At 44.9% G+C, this 16,523-nt stretch overlaps 1 protein-coding gene across 2 annotated transcripts in view; it reads right to left on the reverse strand.

The window, feature by feature from the left end:
* Nucleotides 1–16,042, reverse strand: part of LOC138300344 (neurotensin receptor type 1-like) — a 336,333-nt gene extending 320,291 nt beyond the window's left edge. Inside the window, exon 1 of one of the 2 annotated variants that reach the window (XR_011204913.1) lies at nt 15,716–15,764. The gene's annotated coding sequence lies outside the window, so the exon portion shown is untranslated. Of the gene's footprint in view, nt 1–15,715 lie in introns of both variants that reach the window. The other variant, XM_069239609.1, reaches the window with a different exon arrangement.
* Nucleotides 16,043–16,523: the final 481 nt, after the last annotated feature.

Genomic DNA, 16,523 nt, shown 5'->3' on the forward strand with positions numbered 1-16,523 from the left:
GGACACAATGGTTGGGGGTTATGGGGTCAGGCTGTGGGTCTTGTCAGCGGTTAAACTATTGTATATGCAGCATTTTCTTTGTTGTATTATTTCGGGGGTGAGGGATGATTGGGGTGATTACTTCATCTTACGACATTGCTGTGGGTACGTTCTTCTCTTGGTACATTGAGCGTGGGGGATCATTTTTACAAGGTGCCAAAGGGCGATGGGGACCGACACCCACCTAGGTAGGGGTGTGCGGGGAGCTCCGCTCTGCTGGTGGAGCTAATGGATTTTTTGGAACTCCACGCCTCGCTTGGAGTGTGGAGTTATCCCCAAAAATTCTGTTAGCCCTGCCAGCAGAGCAGAGCTCAACCGGTGCACGCTGCAGTTTAGTATGACCTGCACAGAACAAGAACAGACAGTCTGCGCTTGTGCTGTGCAGCCCATAACAGGGCTTCAGCACGCACCGGAGCAGAACCAGGGGGAGGCAGGCGCTAAAAAAGACTTGTCGCAGTGGGACGAGGAGGAGAGGAGGACCCCCGGGAAGACCCAGGTAAGTCCTCATCTCCTTCTTTTGTTGTTGTTGTTTGTACACACTGGTGCACAAACAAGGACTGAAACTGCAGCTTTCGTTACATACGGCTCTGGCCTGAATTCAGGCCAGAGCCGTAGGCAGTGAAGCTGCTGTTTCTGGCCTCTTGTGCACCGGCCTGTCCTGTGTGCACTGCACATGGGGCTGGCCGGTGCACAACAGACCTGGCAACTTTCACTGCCTATGGCCCTGGCCTGAATTCAGGCCAGGGCAGTAGGCAGAAAAAGAAAGCTGCAGTTTCAGGCCTCTTGTGCACAGTCTTGTGTACTGGCCCGGTGCACAAGAGGCCTGAAATGGCAGCTTTCACTGCCTATGGCCCTCCTGAATGCGCCTGATCTCAGAAGTGTGAAGCAGAGTTGGGCCTGACTGACCAGGCCCGACCCTGCTTAGCGCTTCCGACATCAGGCGCATTCAGGACTCCGCGGGTCACAGAACAGTGCTCCGTGGATTTCCACTGAGCTTTTATTCAACTCTGTGGAATTCCACTGAGTTGGATTCCGTCAACTCCCCCCAGGCCTACACCTGGGCAGGGCACCAAGCCGCCTATGGTAGGATGTCTCACCAGCGTTATGAACTGTTTGGGTCTCGTAGATGGCTGAGGGGTGCTGCACCCGGAGGGGCTGGAATACAAGTGTTGTTCTAAATCACATGGTACATAAAGCTGCCTGGATCTTTTTCTGCTGGGAGGTGTGACCATTTCACAAATGACTCTGGTAATGCATCTGGAAAGGTTCTTATCGGACCATGCTCCTATTCTGCTGGCGCTACGTTGGAGCTTCAAGCAGGGTGGGGTGCGCTCTTGACGTATGTCTCCTGACTTTTTCACAGATGCAGTAGGCCGGGAGGCACTGGTGACCTCCTTGACCGATTATTTGGAGTTGAATTGGGACACATTGCAGCACAGAGCAGTGGAGTGGCAGGCGCTGAAGGAGGTCATTTGAGGGATGTGCATGGGGACTACTTGTGGGGTGCACCACCAAATGGAGGCCGAGCTCAAAAAGTTGGAGGGATGCATGGCAGCCTACCAGGGGGCAGAGGTGCATTCAGTAGATGCTCGTAGGGACCTGTTTACACTGCATAGACACATTCATAGGCATTGGGAGGGACTTGACAGGCTGACTCTTAGGGCTTACTGTCAATGGTTATATGGGGTGAGGGACACATCAGGCCACCTGCTAGCCTGGATACTTGGACAGGAGATGGAACCCCCTCCCATCTTACATCTCAGGAATGCTGTAGGTATAGAGGGCACCAGTGGACGGGAAGTTCTGGCTGGCTTGATAGACCACTCCAGGCCATATAACAAGCTGGCCCGGTGGACTCAAAAGGGGCGCTGGATGGCTTTTTGTGTGAGGTGGGACTGCCCCAGCTGGGAATCCATCATAGACAGGAATTGCAGGAGTAGATATCTCTAGAGGAACAGGAAGAGATGATACGAGTGCTTAATAAATCTAAAGCTCTGGGTGGGAATGGATTTCCAGTTGAATTCTACCAATCAGATACTGCTGCGGTTAGGGACAAATTGTTTTAAGTGTTCAGGGAGGCACAGGAGAGGGGTGTCTTGCCAGAATCGATGCTTGAAGGGATTGTCTGCCTTATGTTGAAGCTGAAGGGTGGGTGCGGCAGATCCCTCCTCTTACAGACCCCTCTCTATGTTAAACACAGATTTCAAAATCTTATGTAAGGTCCTGGCAACCTGGACTGAGGGGTGTGATTCGAGATCTAGTCCATGAGGCTCAATGTGGTTTTACAGCAGCGCAAAGCTCTACTTTTTAATTTGAGCTGCCTTGCCCATGTTTTGCACAAGACATTCAGAGACATGAGAGAAATGGCGCTAGTGTCCTTAGACCTGGAAAAGGCTTTCAACACAGTTGAATGGTGCTACTTGATGGCGGTATTACAGGGTATGGGTTTTTGACCCAAATTCTATGGGTGGGTATAACTTCTTTACACAGACCCCACTACCCATATTGGGGTAGGAGTTCTGCTCTCTGAGGCCTGGGTGGTGGACAGAGGAACTAGACATGGTTGCCCCTTGCACTGCTCCTGTTCATGCTAGCGATCGAGCCCATTGTTCTGCTGTTACGTCTGGAGATGGCTCACTGGGGAATTCAAGTGGGAGCATCAACCCATGTCATCTCTTTCAATCTCACATCACCGGAGGAGTCGGTACCATTGTTGATGCGACTACTGACCTTATTTGGTAGCATCTCAGGTCTTACAGTCAATGCCCAGAAGTCACTGTTGTTTCCTTTGGGAGGACTGACTGGGAAGCCACTGGAACAGTTGCAAGATGTAGGGCTACATTGGGATTTGGAGGGATTCCGATATCTGGGCATTTTGGGTCACACATACAGAGGAGGCTTATAGAAGTCTGAATGTGGAGAGCATGGTGAGAGTACTTGGAAACTCTGTAGCATTTTTGAATAGGCTTCCCCCATCCACAATGGGCAGAGAGGCGGTTGCAAGAATGGTTTTGCTTCCTTGATGCCTATATCTTGTTCAGAACTCATTATTACCACTCAAGGCCAGTATGTTTCACAGATGTGACAGTCTGCTGGACTTGCTGATCTGGGCTGGTCGTTGCACTAGGGTCTCAGGATCTGGCAGTCCCTGACCTGCAATTGTATTACTTTGCAGCACATTTGTAACACGCTCTGAGATGGGTTATGGATGCGAATGCTGGGAAAAAATATTATTTCAAGGCATGCTGTGGGAGGACACATTGACACGGCTGGGGAATAGGTCGATGCAGTTGGTCCCACAGTTAGTTAGAACAGAGGAGACATTATGGGATCAGGTGGTCTGTAGGGTCATCGGTAGGGCCCCCTGTGATGGAGAATTGAATTAATGGGACCTGGCACAGTTCCAGTCAATTGACGAAAGTATGTCCATGAAGCAGTGGAGAAGGAGAGATTATTGATTGTAGGGGGATGTTTTATTACCATCCAAGAGGTGCAGGTGATGTTCAGGGTCGGACCAGGACAGTATCTGCACTATGCTAAACTGGAAACCGTGTTGTGAGAAGTGTGGTGTGATTTCAGGGGCTCACCACAGGCCTTGGAGGTGATGGGGATCTCCTCAGATTGAGGGAGAGGCACCATTTGATCACAGTGTTCTACAAAGCTCTTGAAGAAATGCAGAAAAAAAACATATGAAGCATGTGGGGCATGGGAGAGGGACATTGGAGATGCAATTTCTGACTGCGCCTGGGCGCATGCTTTGGAACTGGTTTGTATCATTTCATGCAACATTAAGTTCAAACTATTGCATTTGAATTTTTTGCACCTCACCTATGTAACATCACATACACTGACTAGGATCGACACCTGCCAAGGGGGCTTGATGCATGCAATGTGGGGAGTAGAACCCAACTTTCTTACATTTAGCCTTGGCCTGTAGTGGGGTCCAGACTTTTTGGAGTGAGGTGGTACCCAAGATAGCAGATGTCACAGGGCTGGTAATTCCACTATCCCCGTGGGCTGGTTTACTGGGTGACCTAGCGGCCATAACAGAAGATTCCCTATAAGATTTCCTGGCCCTCCTGCTGGCAAAGAGGACAGTGGCCATCAGATGGCTAAGGTCTGAAAGGCCAGGACTGGACCAGTGGTTGAAGGACCTAATGGAATCGGGAGTAGAGGAGGAACAACATATGAGGCTAACACACACATATGAAGGTGCAGCAGCAAAGATTATGGCATGGGTACAGCTTCTTGAACGCTTCACAGATGAGGGTGACCCAGTTCAGATTCTTCTATTGATGATGAAGGGTAGTGTATTTGCAGAAATCATGTATGCGTAACTTTAGTGATAACCAAATGAGCGATGGCTTCCTATATTGTACCAAGATTTTTGCTCTATGTCTTGATTCAGGTACTGATACATGCTTGCTTCTCTGTGGGGGGATTCTGCTTTTGCCTTTGCTGACATGTGTGATGTAATTTTCTCTCTTGTGTTCTTGTGCTCCTCTCATTCTGGAACCCTGTAACATCAATTTGAACCATAGCACTGTCTGCTTGATTTGTAAACTGTGTTTTCTTAAATTTGTTTGTTATGAGAAAACCAATTGTCAGACTTGGCATCCTTGGTGTGGTCTCCCCTAACTTTTTGCCTCTGTATCCCAGGTTGTTGATGTGTGCTGAACTCTGTTTTTGCTGGTTTTAATACTCTGGGCACTTTACTGCTGCTATCCAGTGCTAAAGTGCAAATGCTCCTATGTAAAATGTATGTGTAATTTGCTTTCCATGATTGGCATATTTGATTTACTAATAAGTCCCTAGTATAGTGCACTAGAGGTGCCCAAGGCCTGCAAATCATATGCTGCTAGTGTGCCTGCAGCACTGGTTGGGCCACCCACATGAGTTGCCCTGTGAACCTGGCTCAGGCCTGCCACTGCAGTGTCTGTGTGTGCTGTGTGTACCCACTTGCCAGGCCTAAAACTTCCCTTTTCTTACATGTAAGGCACCCCTAAGGTAGGCCCTAGGTAGCCCCATGGACAGGGTGCAGTGTTTCTTTAAGGTAGGTAACCCTAATGTGTTTTATATGTCCTGACAGTGAAATACTGCCAAATTTGGTTTTCACTGTGCAAGGCCTATCCCTCTCATAGGTTAACATGGGGACTGCCTTTAAATATTATTAAAATTCATATTCCCTTTGGCAGCAGATAGAAATATGGTGTTCAGGGTCTCTGAACTCACAATTTAAAAATACGTCTTTTAGTAAAGCTTGTTTTTAGATTGTGTGTGGGAAAATGCCACTTTTAAAAAAAATGCATTTTCTTGCTTAAACCATTCTGTGCCTCTGGCTGTTTGTGGATTCCCTGTCTGGGTCACTTTGACAGTTGGGCTGTTTGCACCTCTCCTCTAGACAGTGACACAAAGGGAGCTGGGTGTAGCCGGCATATCCTGATGAGCCATCTGTGCTGAGAGTGAGAGGAAGTGGTCACTCATACCTGAAAGGGCTATGCCTGCCCTCACACAATGCAGTCTTCAACCCCTGGTGTGTGTCTGGGGCCTGGCCTTGGCAAGGCAGGATCCTACAAACAAGAGAGACTTTCCTTTGAAGTTTGCCTACTTCAAAAGCAGAAAAGGTATAAGTAGTGGACCTCAAACCCCTGGAAATTAGATCACTTCTGGAATCAAGAGGAACCTCTGCCAAGGAGAAGAGCTGAAGAGCTGAGGACAAGTGCTGCCCCTGCCTGCGACTGTGCTTTGTTGGGCTATCCTGCAGTTGCTGCTTCTGCCTGTGAAAGGGGATAAAGACTGGACATTGTGGTATATTCCTGCTTGAGAAGAATCTCCAAGGGCTTCGACTGAGCTTGCCTCCTGTTCTGAAGTTTCAGGGCCCTCAAAGACATCCTCTACCAGCACCTGGACTCTCTGCTGAGTATCCTGCCCTGCCAAGTGGTGCCCTATCCAGTCCCTGGGCGCTTCATAGGAGAAGCTGGTGAAAATCCAAGAAAACCGACTTTGGATGACTCCGGACCAACGCACCTGCCAAATCTCGTGACGCCGCCTGCAACCAAAGCCGTGGTCCTCACTGGAGTGCAACGACCCTCGCAGACCCGACACCGCTGCAGCCCTGTTGAAGTCCGCGACTCTGTGGAAGTCGCCGCACCACATTGTGACCGTCGGATATCAACTCCGCCCGAAGTACACGGATTCAACACTTCGCACTGACACCTCCTCACCTCCACCGCTCCTCAACAAGGACCCGACACCTCTTCATGATGCCTCCGCTCCTTTTCCCCGCAGCATCTGAACCGATGCCGCCATTGGATCCAGCGCCCCGCGATACCAACTTTACGCACCAGCTTGTTTTCACATTTTAATAAGGTACTGTACCTAGGGGTCTACGTGACTCCGTACCCGGCGCCATCGGCATTGGATTGTTGGGAACAACTCAGTCACGACGTTGTGTTTCACCTCATCAAAGCATTTTGTGTTTCTAAGCGCTATTTTTGAGTTTAATCTTTAGAAATTGATAACTTTACTTGTGTGTGTTGGATTTTTGTTGTTTTGGTCTTGTTTTGTTCAGAAAAATATTTGTTATTTTTCTAACCTGGTGTTGAGTCATTTTGTAATGTTTTTGCTGTATTACTGTGTGTTGTACAAATACTTTACACATTGTCTCTGAAGTTAAGCCTACCATGCCCATGCCAAGCTACCAAGGGGGTAAGCGGGAGTTAACTGAGTGTGATTCTCCTTTACCCTGACTAGAGTGAGGGTCCTTGTTTGGACAGGGGGTAACCTGACTGCCAACCAAAGACCCAATTTCTAACACCAATAAATACAGTTATAACTACATTATGTGACCACTGTTTAATGTATATGCACATGCATATACACACACACACACACACACATATTTTCCACAAACTTCCACCCAATATTGCTGAACGTCTTCGGGGGAGGATGCTGCTACCGTGAGGGTGGACTCATGAATACTTCTTAAACCAAAAAAACAACACGGGCAATTGCTGGATCACTTTTCCTCAGTTTAATATCATCAAATGGCAAAGGCGTTTTGGCTTACGCCTTTCTCAATGCCCTCCTTGCTTGACAGGCAACAAAGCTATTAAATTTTAACACATCTTTTTGAACAATGTTACACGGTCTCATTGGAGGGTAATCGTTGATCTCAAAAGAGGACTGCATCCTCTCAGTCTCCATACCATTGTGTTACTGATACCATTGTGTTATTGAGCCGCCGCAATCTATGTGTATGATATTGCCAATCCCAATATAAACTTTCACGGACCTGCTAGTCCATACATTTCTATCCATATTCCTACCAGACGTTTATGACAATCAGAAGTCCTTCACAGAACCTCATGCTCTTCTTGGGGCATTCCGCAATACCTCCGTGAGTAATGTATCATCCAGCTGCTAAAATGATATTTTAATATATGCACATTGTTTCAACCTGCTGGCAATAAAAAAAGATAATAAATGTTCCCTCGCCCTGGCCACAATAAAATCTGACATCTGTAAGAGCCAGCCCAATGACTCAATCTCCTGAGTTTCAATGATCCCTGATGATTTTTCATCACTGGAATTCCGTCTTTCCAGCAGTTCAGGCAATGTCCATCAAATCTTCCACAAACTTCAACCCAATATTGCTGAACCCCTTCGGAGGCGGGTGCCGCAACTATGAGGGTGGACTCATGGATACTTCTCACACCAAAAACAACATGGACACTCGCGGTGATCACTCTTCCCCAATTTAATCATCAGCAAATGGCAAACGCGTTTAGGCTTACACCTTTATCAGTGCCCTCCATTCTTGACCGGTAACAATGCTATTAAATTTCAATACGCCATTTTAAACAATGTTACACGGTCTCATTGGAGGGTAATTGTCGAACTCAAAAGAAGACTGCACCTTCTCAGTCTCCATACCATTGTGTTATTGAGCCACCACAAGATGTATGTATGATATTGCCAAACCCAATATAAACAATGGACCTGCTAGTCCATACATTTCTGTCCATATTTCTACCAGACATTTATGACAATCAGAAGTCCTTCACAGAACTTCATGCTCTTCTTGGGCCAATCCGCAATATCTCCGTTAGTACTGTATCATCCAGCTGTTAAAATGATATTTTTATATATGCACATTGTTTCAACCTGCTGGCAAAATATATATATATATATTAGTTGGTTCAGCTGCTGTGTTGAAAGTTTTGGGGTGATTCGTCAAGTGGGGGCTGAGAAAAAGGGGGGCCCCCAAACACTTTTTCCCCATTCTATATCAATGGGATTTTTTCAAATATTTGAGCACGACTACAGCGCGAAACGCTGGAAGGAATTACACTAAATTTAGCAGAAAGCTAGCACTTCTTCCAGAAAGAGTGCTTTTTGTGATTTGATGTAAACCCCTTCAGTAGTTTTGGAGATATTGAAGAGCAAAAATGAAAGATATATAGGGACACGGATCCAACTGTCCCCGTGCTGATATCTGACCGACTGCCACCACTTCAACAAGGAAATATCAGCAGCCATTTTGGGACTTGGCTTCAGTCCCCAAAAAAATATATATATTAAGGCCAGGGGGATGGGGTTATCTGGGGCTGAAATTGGCTGGGGAGGGGTGCCGTGGGGCCCCCCTCCCTCCCAAAAAATTATTTTAGAAGTCTGGGCCACAGTGAATGGGGTACCCGGGGCTGAAATCAGAAGGGGGAGGGGCTGCGCAGCCCCCCTCCTCCATTTATTGAGGGGCAGGTTCTGGGAGATGGGGTTCCTGAGGCTGCGATCAGCTTGGGGAGTGGGGCCACGCTGACCCCCTCCCCATGGGGTCCCCGGGGCTGACATTGTCCAGGGAAGGAGGCCGTGTCCCCCCTCTTCCATGCAGGCCATTAACCCAACAAGGTAGCAATTACTAACTAACCATTAGAAAGTGCTCTAGTTGGATAGACATTTTGTGCAAACTGTGGACTCCTGTTCTGGCCATGATGCTCATTTCAAAGAACTTAAACCTCAGCAGGAAGCATTTACAAATATAAACATAGCAGGTACCCCAGTTGAAACTCCACTTCTGGAAACAACAAATGATCCTAACTCCTGGGCTTTGCAAAGGCAAAGCAAGTGTGTTTACTCTGCAATTCCATGTTGAAAAATGATCTGAAATCCTTTGTGTAGGTGAATACATCTTTCATCTGTTGTAGCATAGTCAGACTTCCTCACATCCCCTCTCACACCCACATAGATCCTCTCACACTCACTCTCACACCCAGTGAAACACTCTCACAGGCACACTCACACCCAGAGACACCCTCTCACACCTATTCTCACACCCAGAGAGTCTACCCTGCAGCCAACTCCCACTGTGCATGGCCAAAGGCCATGGGAAGCGTGGAGTTGGGTGATTAGGGTGGTTGGCCGCCTTGTCTGGCCACAGGCCGGCCCTGCTGCCAGTCTTAGCTGGGCACAGCCTTCGGCAATGTTTGGATTAATGTATAGTAATGAAAATTATTTTACGTTAAAAAAAACATGGAAATTCACTGAAAAAATCAAAGGTTACGGGGACGATGTAGTTATGTTCTGAATTTACTCACACAAAAACATAGAAATTCAGCAGTTATAGTTAGAATTCTTTCAAGTAACAATAACTCACGGCCTAAGGTAACTATAACTCGCACCCTCGCCACGCACTGCTAAATACCCAGGATATTACAGCACTCATGACAACTTTTATAACATCTAAAAAATTATCAATAAAACATTAGAAGTCAAATTATTGAAGAAAATACTGTGCATTGGTGGGGGGACAAGCTATAGCTATTTTAGGACATGAGATCGTTTCTTGTGATAACTCTAACTATAACTGCTGAATTTCCATTGTTTATTGTGTGTAAATTGTGAACCTAATGATAATGTCCCTCTAACCCTTGGGGTTTTTAGTGAATTTCTAAGCTTTTATAAAATCTATTTTCTAGAATAACTTCCCTGTAACATTTGTTCTTTTCAGTGAAATATTTCACCCCCCCCAAAAAAATAATGTTTAGGTCAAGCTCCAGGGGATTGATCCCTGGTGCCGAGATCGGCCTTGGGAGGCCGTGCAGCCCCTCTGGAAAATAAAATATTTTGTCTGGGCCTCGGGGATGGGGTCCTCCAGGGCCGAGATCGGCCTGCGGAGGGGGGGCATGCGGGGTTGGTTTGGGCCAGGCTCTACGGCCAACCGTCACTGCGCACGGCCTTCAGTGGTTTTGATTAACGTATAGTAATGAAATTTACTTTATGTTAAAAAAAACTTAGATATTAACTAAAAAAAACAAAGGTTAGAGGGACGTTATAGTTAGGATATAGAAATAAAAAACAACATAGAAATTCACTTTCAAAACCAAAGGTTACAGGGACGTTATAGTTAGGCTCATATTTTAAACGTACAAAACCATAGAAATTCATCACTTATAGTTAGAGTTATCTCAAGTAACTATAACTTGTGCCCTAAGTAGCTATAACTTGCGCCCTCACCATGCCCTGCTAATTACCCCATATAATACATCACTCATGACATCTTTGATAACATCATTGATAATATCAATGTAATATCTAAGGTAAAAATGTTTATGGAAAAACTGTGCATGGCGGGTGCAGGAGTTTTACTTACCTGAGGGCACAAGTTCTAGTTATTTGAGATAACTCTAACCCTAACTGATGAATTTCTATGGTTTGGTATGTTTAAAATGTGAGACTAACTATAGCGTTCCTGTAACCTTTGGTTTAATCTCTCTCTCTCTCTCTCTCTCTCTCTCTCTCTTTCTCTCTCTCTCTCTATATATATATATATATATATATATATATATATATATATATTTATGTCATCGCTCTCTAAGGTAACTATACCTCGCGCCCTTGCCATGCACTGCTAATTACCCCAGATATTACAGCACTCATAACAACTTTTATAAGGTCAATATAAATATAAATGAAACATTAGAAGTCATATTATTGAAGTAAAAATGGGGCACAGCTGGGGCGCGAGTTAAAGTTATCTTAAGCCGCGAGTTATAGTTACTTGAAATAACTCTAACTATAAATGCTGAATTTCTCTGGTTTTGCGTGAGTAAATTCAGAACCTAACTATAACGTCCCTGTAACCTTTGTTTTTTTAAGTGAATTTCTAAGTTTTTTTAATTATATTTCCTAACTATAGCATCATAGTAACCTTTGTTTTTTTTAGTGAAAAAAAATAATATATATATATATATATATATATATATATATATATATATATATATATATGTGTATATATATATATATATATATATATAAGATTTGGCAGCGATGAACATCTGCTTGACATACAAAAAATACAAATAAAGCTCTCAGTTGCATGGATTTTGACATTGAATCCCATCATGCACTAAAATGTATATGGCATAATTGCTAAGTTGTACAATGTGGAACAAGAAGCCTTGTGTTCAATTCTTGACAAGCGCCCACTGAAAATCACAGAGTGGTGCCATTCGATGTGCTATGGGCTGAAAGCGGGGCCAGAGAGGAGGGGTCATTGCGTTGCCCTTCTTAGGTTGCCAAGATATTCCAACTTAGCCCCACTGCCTTATGGAGGTGACATTTCCTTCTGGGAGTGATGCACCTGGGCTGCAGGGTAAGGGATTTTAAACATGAATGGTCCCCCTGCTAACCCTCTTCTGTCCTCTCTTCCTCTAGGTTGGTGGCTGCACAGGTATATTAACTCCACAAGACACCATTTTGGTTTAAATGTAAATCAGTAACTGGCACTGGCCTCTAATCAGGGAGCTAGAATTTTAGTTGTTTCCTTGATCGTATTGGTCAACAATTGACCTGCTACAGGCACATGGAGCTAGCTAGGAAAGAAGTGAGTGCTGAGAGGGTCCTGAAATTTGATTAATAACTTAAGGGCATGATGTGCAAGTAGTGAATTTCAGTAATACCACTATGAGCTTAGGGCACAAGTCGAAGGTACACAGAAGTAGATGGCATCCACACACTATTTTCTCAGGATGGATGCTGTCCTCTCTGTCAAGATGTTTATTCTCCAGTGATATCTGCTGAACTTGTTCTGGTGTAATTTTCAGACAATCTGACACATTCAGCAGCGCCTGCACATTCACTGCTTTATTTTCTGACAGCAATGTGCAGGCGTGTGGGGGCTTATTTTCACCTGTAGGCTGGACAAAGACAAGGCCTGGTTTAATGGGCCATCGAACTTACTTTTATTCTAGTACAATCCTGTGTGGGAGCTATCTCAAGCTTCACACCTGGATTCCAGTGCAATGGAGGGAAACAAAGACACACATCTTGTTATCACTGTACAAGTATTTTAAAGAAAGTGCAATCTGTCAGAAGTTGTTTTTACTTTTTTCAATCCCTGCTTATAAGAGCTATGCATGCACTGTAGGAATGTCAAATGTGATGACAATACAATAATAATAATTTAAATGCCACTGATATTTTGTATTTCTTTTCTAGTGATACTCATCCCAGTGTAAGGTGTCAGTTTGCTTTACATCACTTGCAAACATTATAAATTGCCAATAAATCATACAACTATGTAAATCAGTGTACAACATTGTTACATAAAACAGTGAAGGTTGCAAGGTGCAGGAATCACATTTCTTCCTTCATAGTTCACTCTGCTGTATTAGAAAGATTGGAATTTATGAACTGCAAGTAACAAAAAGGTATATGTGATAATAGCGGTAACCCGCTTACCAAACTTCATAAAATAAAAGTCTGGCATCAGCATGTTACAAAATATGCTTTGCAGGAAGCACATTATCCCTCTGTGCAAAACTGTGAATAGACAAAACACAGATCTTTCCAGCAAATGCAATAACCACCAGAGGTATCTTACCCTTATTGTTATTCCCTGAGATTTACTTGACACACAAGAACTCTGTAGCAGGTGCCTTAACCCTGTAAGATATTTTAAGATGCAGTCTTTGCAAACAATTAATCCTGAAGAGATCTACTGTCACATTTCTCCTTGTTACAAATTTCTTTGAGGTCGTTTTTTTTACATTGTATGTATTGAGGCCCAAATTTACTAAGATTTTGCATCCAAGCTGTGCCATTTTTTTGGTGCAGCTCGGCGCAAAATTTATATTGGGATTTACAAACCCATGCAATGCAAATCCTGATTTGGGTGCCTTTGCAAAAAAAAGTAATGCAATGCAGTAAATAGGGCTACCTTGCTTTACATGGGTGTTGCATGGGTGTTTACATGCACCCGCCTATATATTTTGATGTAAACCTCTATTTACAAAGACTTGCAAACATGAGATTGTGCCAAACTGGTGCACCTACCTAAGGCTGACAAAAAGGAGAAATATCTTTATTTCTTCTTATTTCTCCTTCACATATGCGGGTTATGATGCCACTTCATGTGATTCCACTTGCTATGTCACATTACGCAATGTCACCTGCCATGATGTCACTTCCATTGTGCCTAACTAGGTTAGTCCATTCACTTCATTTTTAGGACTTGTGCCCTGCTCGACCTAGAGGCTCCCCAAAGATTTTGATAGCTTATCTTAAGGAGCATTGGTCCATTCCACTGTCCGGTGCTGGTTAGAGCTAGCATAGGGGCTGGCTAGAGGTGAGTGTTGTCCTGCTAGTGGTCCCGACCCTCTAGGCCTACACCGGGGTTGCCCACGTAATAACCATTTCAGGGGTGTGACTGATGTCGGTCATGTGGTGCCACAAGCAAGGACAGTCCAGGAAGACGACCCCTCGTTACTCCTGTAAATGTACAACTCTGTGTTCAGCTTGCGGTCATGTGCTTCCTTGGGTACCTGACCCATAAAATGGATGTAAATATCGTTGATGTGTGAAATGTTACACCTACATTGTCTGAGCTGTCGAAATATGTAACTTATTTTATTCACTGTCTTCATTTGCAACCTGTAGTACTTGCAACATGCACAACCTTGTCAAGTGATGTTCTTTTATAACTGGTGGGGTAAAAGTTGGGGGCCCAAGACATTGCACGCTTGTGCGTATGGTTTTCCCACTCCAGTGGCGTCTGTTTCTGGGCAAATAATCTCTTTTCGGTGTCATTTCTCAATGACAAAATGTTGATGCACAGTTGGTTCAGGTTGCATTGTGCACCGAACAAAGCCACATATTTAAGAGATAAGAGTGTGTAAACTAGGTGATTTACACCCACTGTGACGCAGATAAAATATGTCTTAATTGATGGGCTTTGAATAGCAATTAACATTTTGGGTTTGTGCCAGGTGCCCAGCAGGTCTAGCCGTCATGGTTTTATATCTGCAATCCAAATGTATTCTTTCCAATAAAACTTTGGCATCTATCGACTGTCTTCCTTATTACCCTCGGAAACACGGTAGCAAGCACACTATTGTGTAAAGGACGAACGGAGCTCTGGAAAGTAGCATTGGCATAAACAAGTCTGCCTGTGTGGTACCGCCTGCTGGAGAAGGAACTGCTGCCCGGTGCCCAGCGGGCAGCGATCAGATCGGCTCGCTCTGCTAGCTCCTGTGAGCGGCTCTCAACTATTGAACCGGTCTATTGTCGGTAAATCAGAGGACGGAAAAGGAGGAAGCAAGGAAACGAACTGCCAGTCTCATGAGCTTTTAGTGATTTCCGACCCCTTGACTCGCCGTTTTTGTACTATAGCACTCTGCGCAAATGCCTTCGAAATATAGCAGCCCAGTTCTTTCATTTTGCCACTAAAATGGCTTTCCCCAACATACGCTTCTGGGTTACATGCATTCACCAAATATTTTGCTTCACATAACCTACGTAAGATGTTACCAGCTTTATTTTATTACAGCACATTCCACATTGGTGAGGATAAACCAATTCAGAAAATATTAATCTGAGGAGATTTTGCAGTAAATCTATTAATTACCTTTTTTCTAACCTGAGGTTCAAACTGACACCACATAGTGTATGTACCGGCGTACAATATAGTAGCACATACATTCTCACAAAAGAAATGCTTGACTGTGCAATGAAACATGTAACGCTTTACCATTTGACTCTGACTTTTTATACTATCGCAAAAACATTTCTACTGCCGGTACTCTCTTCTGCCCGTAAAACGACATATCAGAACACAGTAAAACTCTGCAATTAAACACAATGCACATTTAATGGTTATGTCTGCTTGTCCTTAGCCCTGGTGCAGTCGTTTGTCACAATAATAACTTTTGGTGGCGAGAAAGCAAGCGCTCGGGTGCGCACATTTTATCGGCCGTTCTCTGTCATATTTCTGCCTCTTCATGTTTTTGTGTATCTCTCTGGTGGCAGGTATGTGCGTCTGAGGTAAAGCTAAAGGAACTCCTGGTGAGTTCACTTCAAAGGTGCCAAACACGTGTTTTCAGTTACAACGTGAGACTGAAGCCTAATATGTGGAAAGGAAGACAGACCTACAGCGGCGTTGACGTACTTAAAATACCAATAGGAATAGGCATGTGGAGATGAACTGTGCAGAAACCACTGCTCCAGCATTCAGATATTCAAAACGAAACAAACTCCTCTGCCTGCAAACCCGCTTTCTAACGTAAATTAAAAGCTGCTCGTGAATATCATGTAATACACCTGCTTCGCATTCACAAATCAAGAAATAAACAGCAGGCAACTTCGGAAACACGCGCACGGCTGTTTCTTTATTGGCACTTACCTCTTGCAGCACAGCCTGTCTGGAAGTGCCGGCAGAGCTGGTGTGTGCTGCACGCGCTCAGTGCTGATCGAGTTTTGCTGCTGGTGGTTGCTAGGAGCTCCCCGGTGATGCTGAGGGTCTGTCTGCCAGTGCAGTGGATTCTACGAGAGGCTGTTTGATGTCACGGTGTCGATGCTGCATCTAGCGTCCTGTTCAAAGAGTTTGATTCCCTGCAAAGGGGAGCGAGGGCTGGTTTAGAAAGGGGCATGCAGCCTGGTATACAGACAAAGATGACTTCAGAATATTTTCATATGAACAATGCCAAGCTCTGTGTCTGGGAAGGTGGGCGGCCACGTCACCTGAAAAGGAACATTAGAAGGTATAGCCCCTAGTGTCTCTGAGGAATAGTAGTTTTTTTTCAATGGACTTTTAGCTGATCAAGGTAACTGCGTCTAGCGCAAGATCTCCCCCCCACTCAGCCACATGGTGATGTCGGGTCTGGCGTAGCAGATGCAAAAGCGGACGCGAGGTCGCAAAGTGCTACCACGAGTCTTGGCGGAGTTACAGGATGATCCTTACACACAAGCGTAAATTACCCAAAACAATAGAAGAATGGGTTGCAATCTTGATATCCTCAACCCATGAGAAGAACACAGTGGCGCTCACGTTGACCCACAAACGACAGTTGGTATCCTGAAACTGGGGGTTAGCCTGCCCTTACTTCCTTCCAAGTTGACACGGGTGCAGCAGCCCGATAATTGCACTGGCTGCAGCCCCATTGTGAAATAGCAATCTCTGGAGGGCGAAATACTGCAATTTACTATGGTTC

The sequence above is a fragment of the Pleurodeles waltl genome, chromosome 6 (assembly GCF_031143425.1).
Source record: "Pleurodeles waltl isolate 20211129_DDA chromosome 6, aPleWal1.hap1.20221129, whole genome shotgun sequence".
Lineage (NCBI taxonomy): Eukaryota > Metazoa > Chordata > Amphibia > Caudata > Salamandridae > Pleurodeles > Pleurodeles waltl.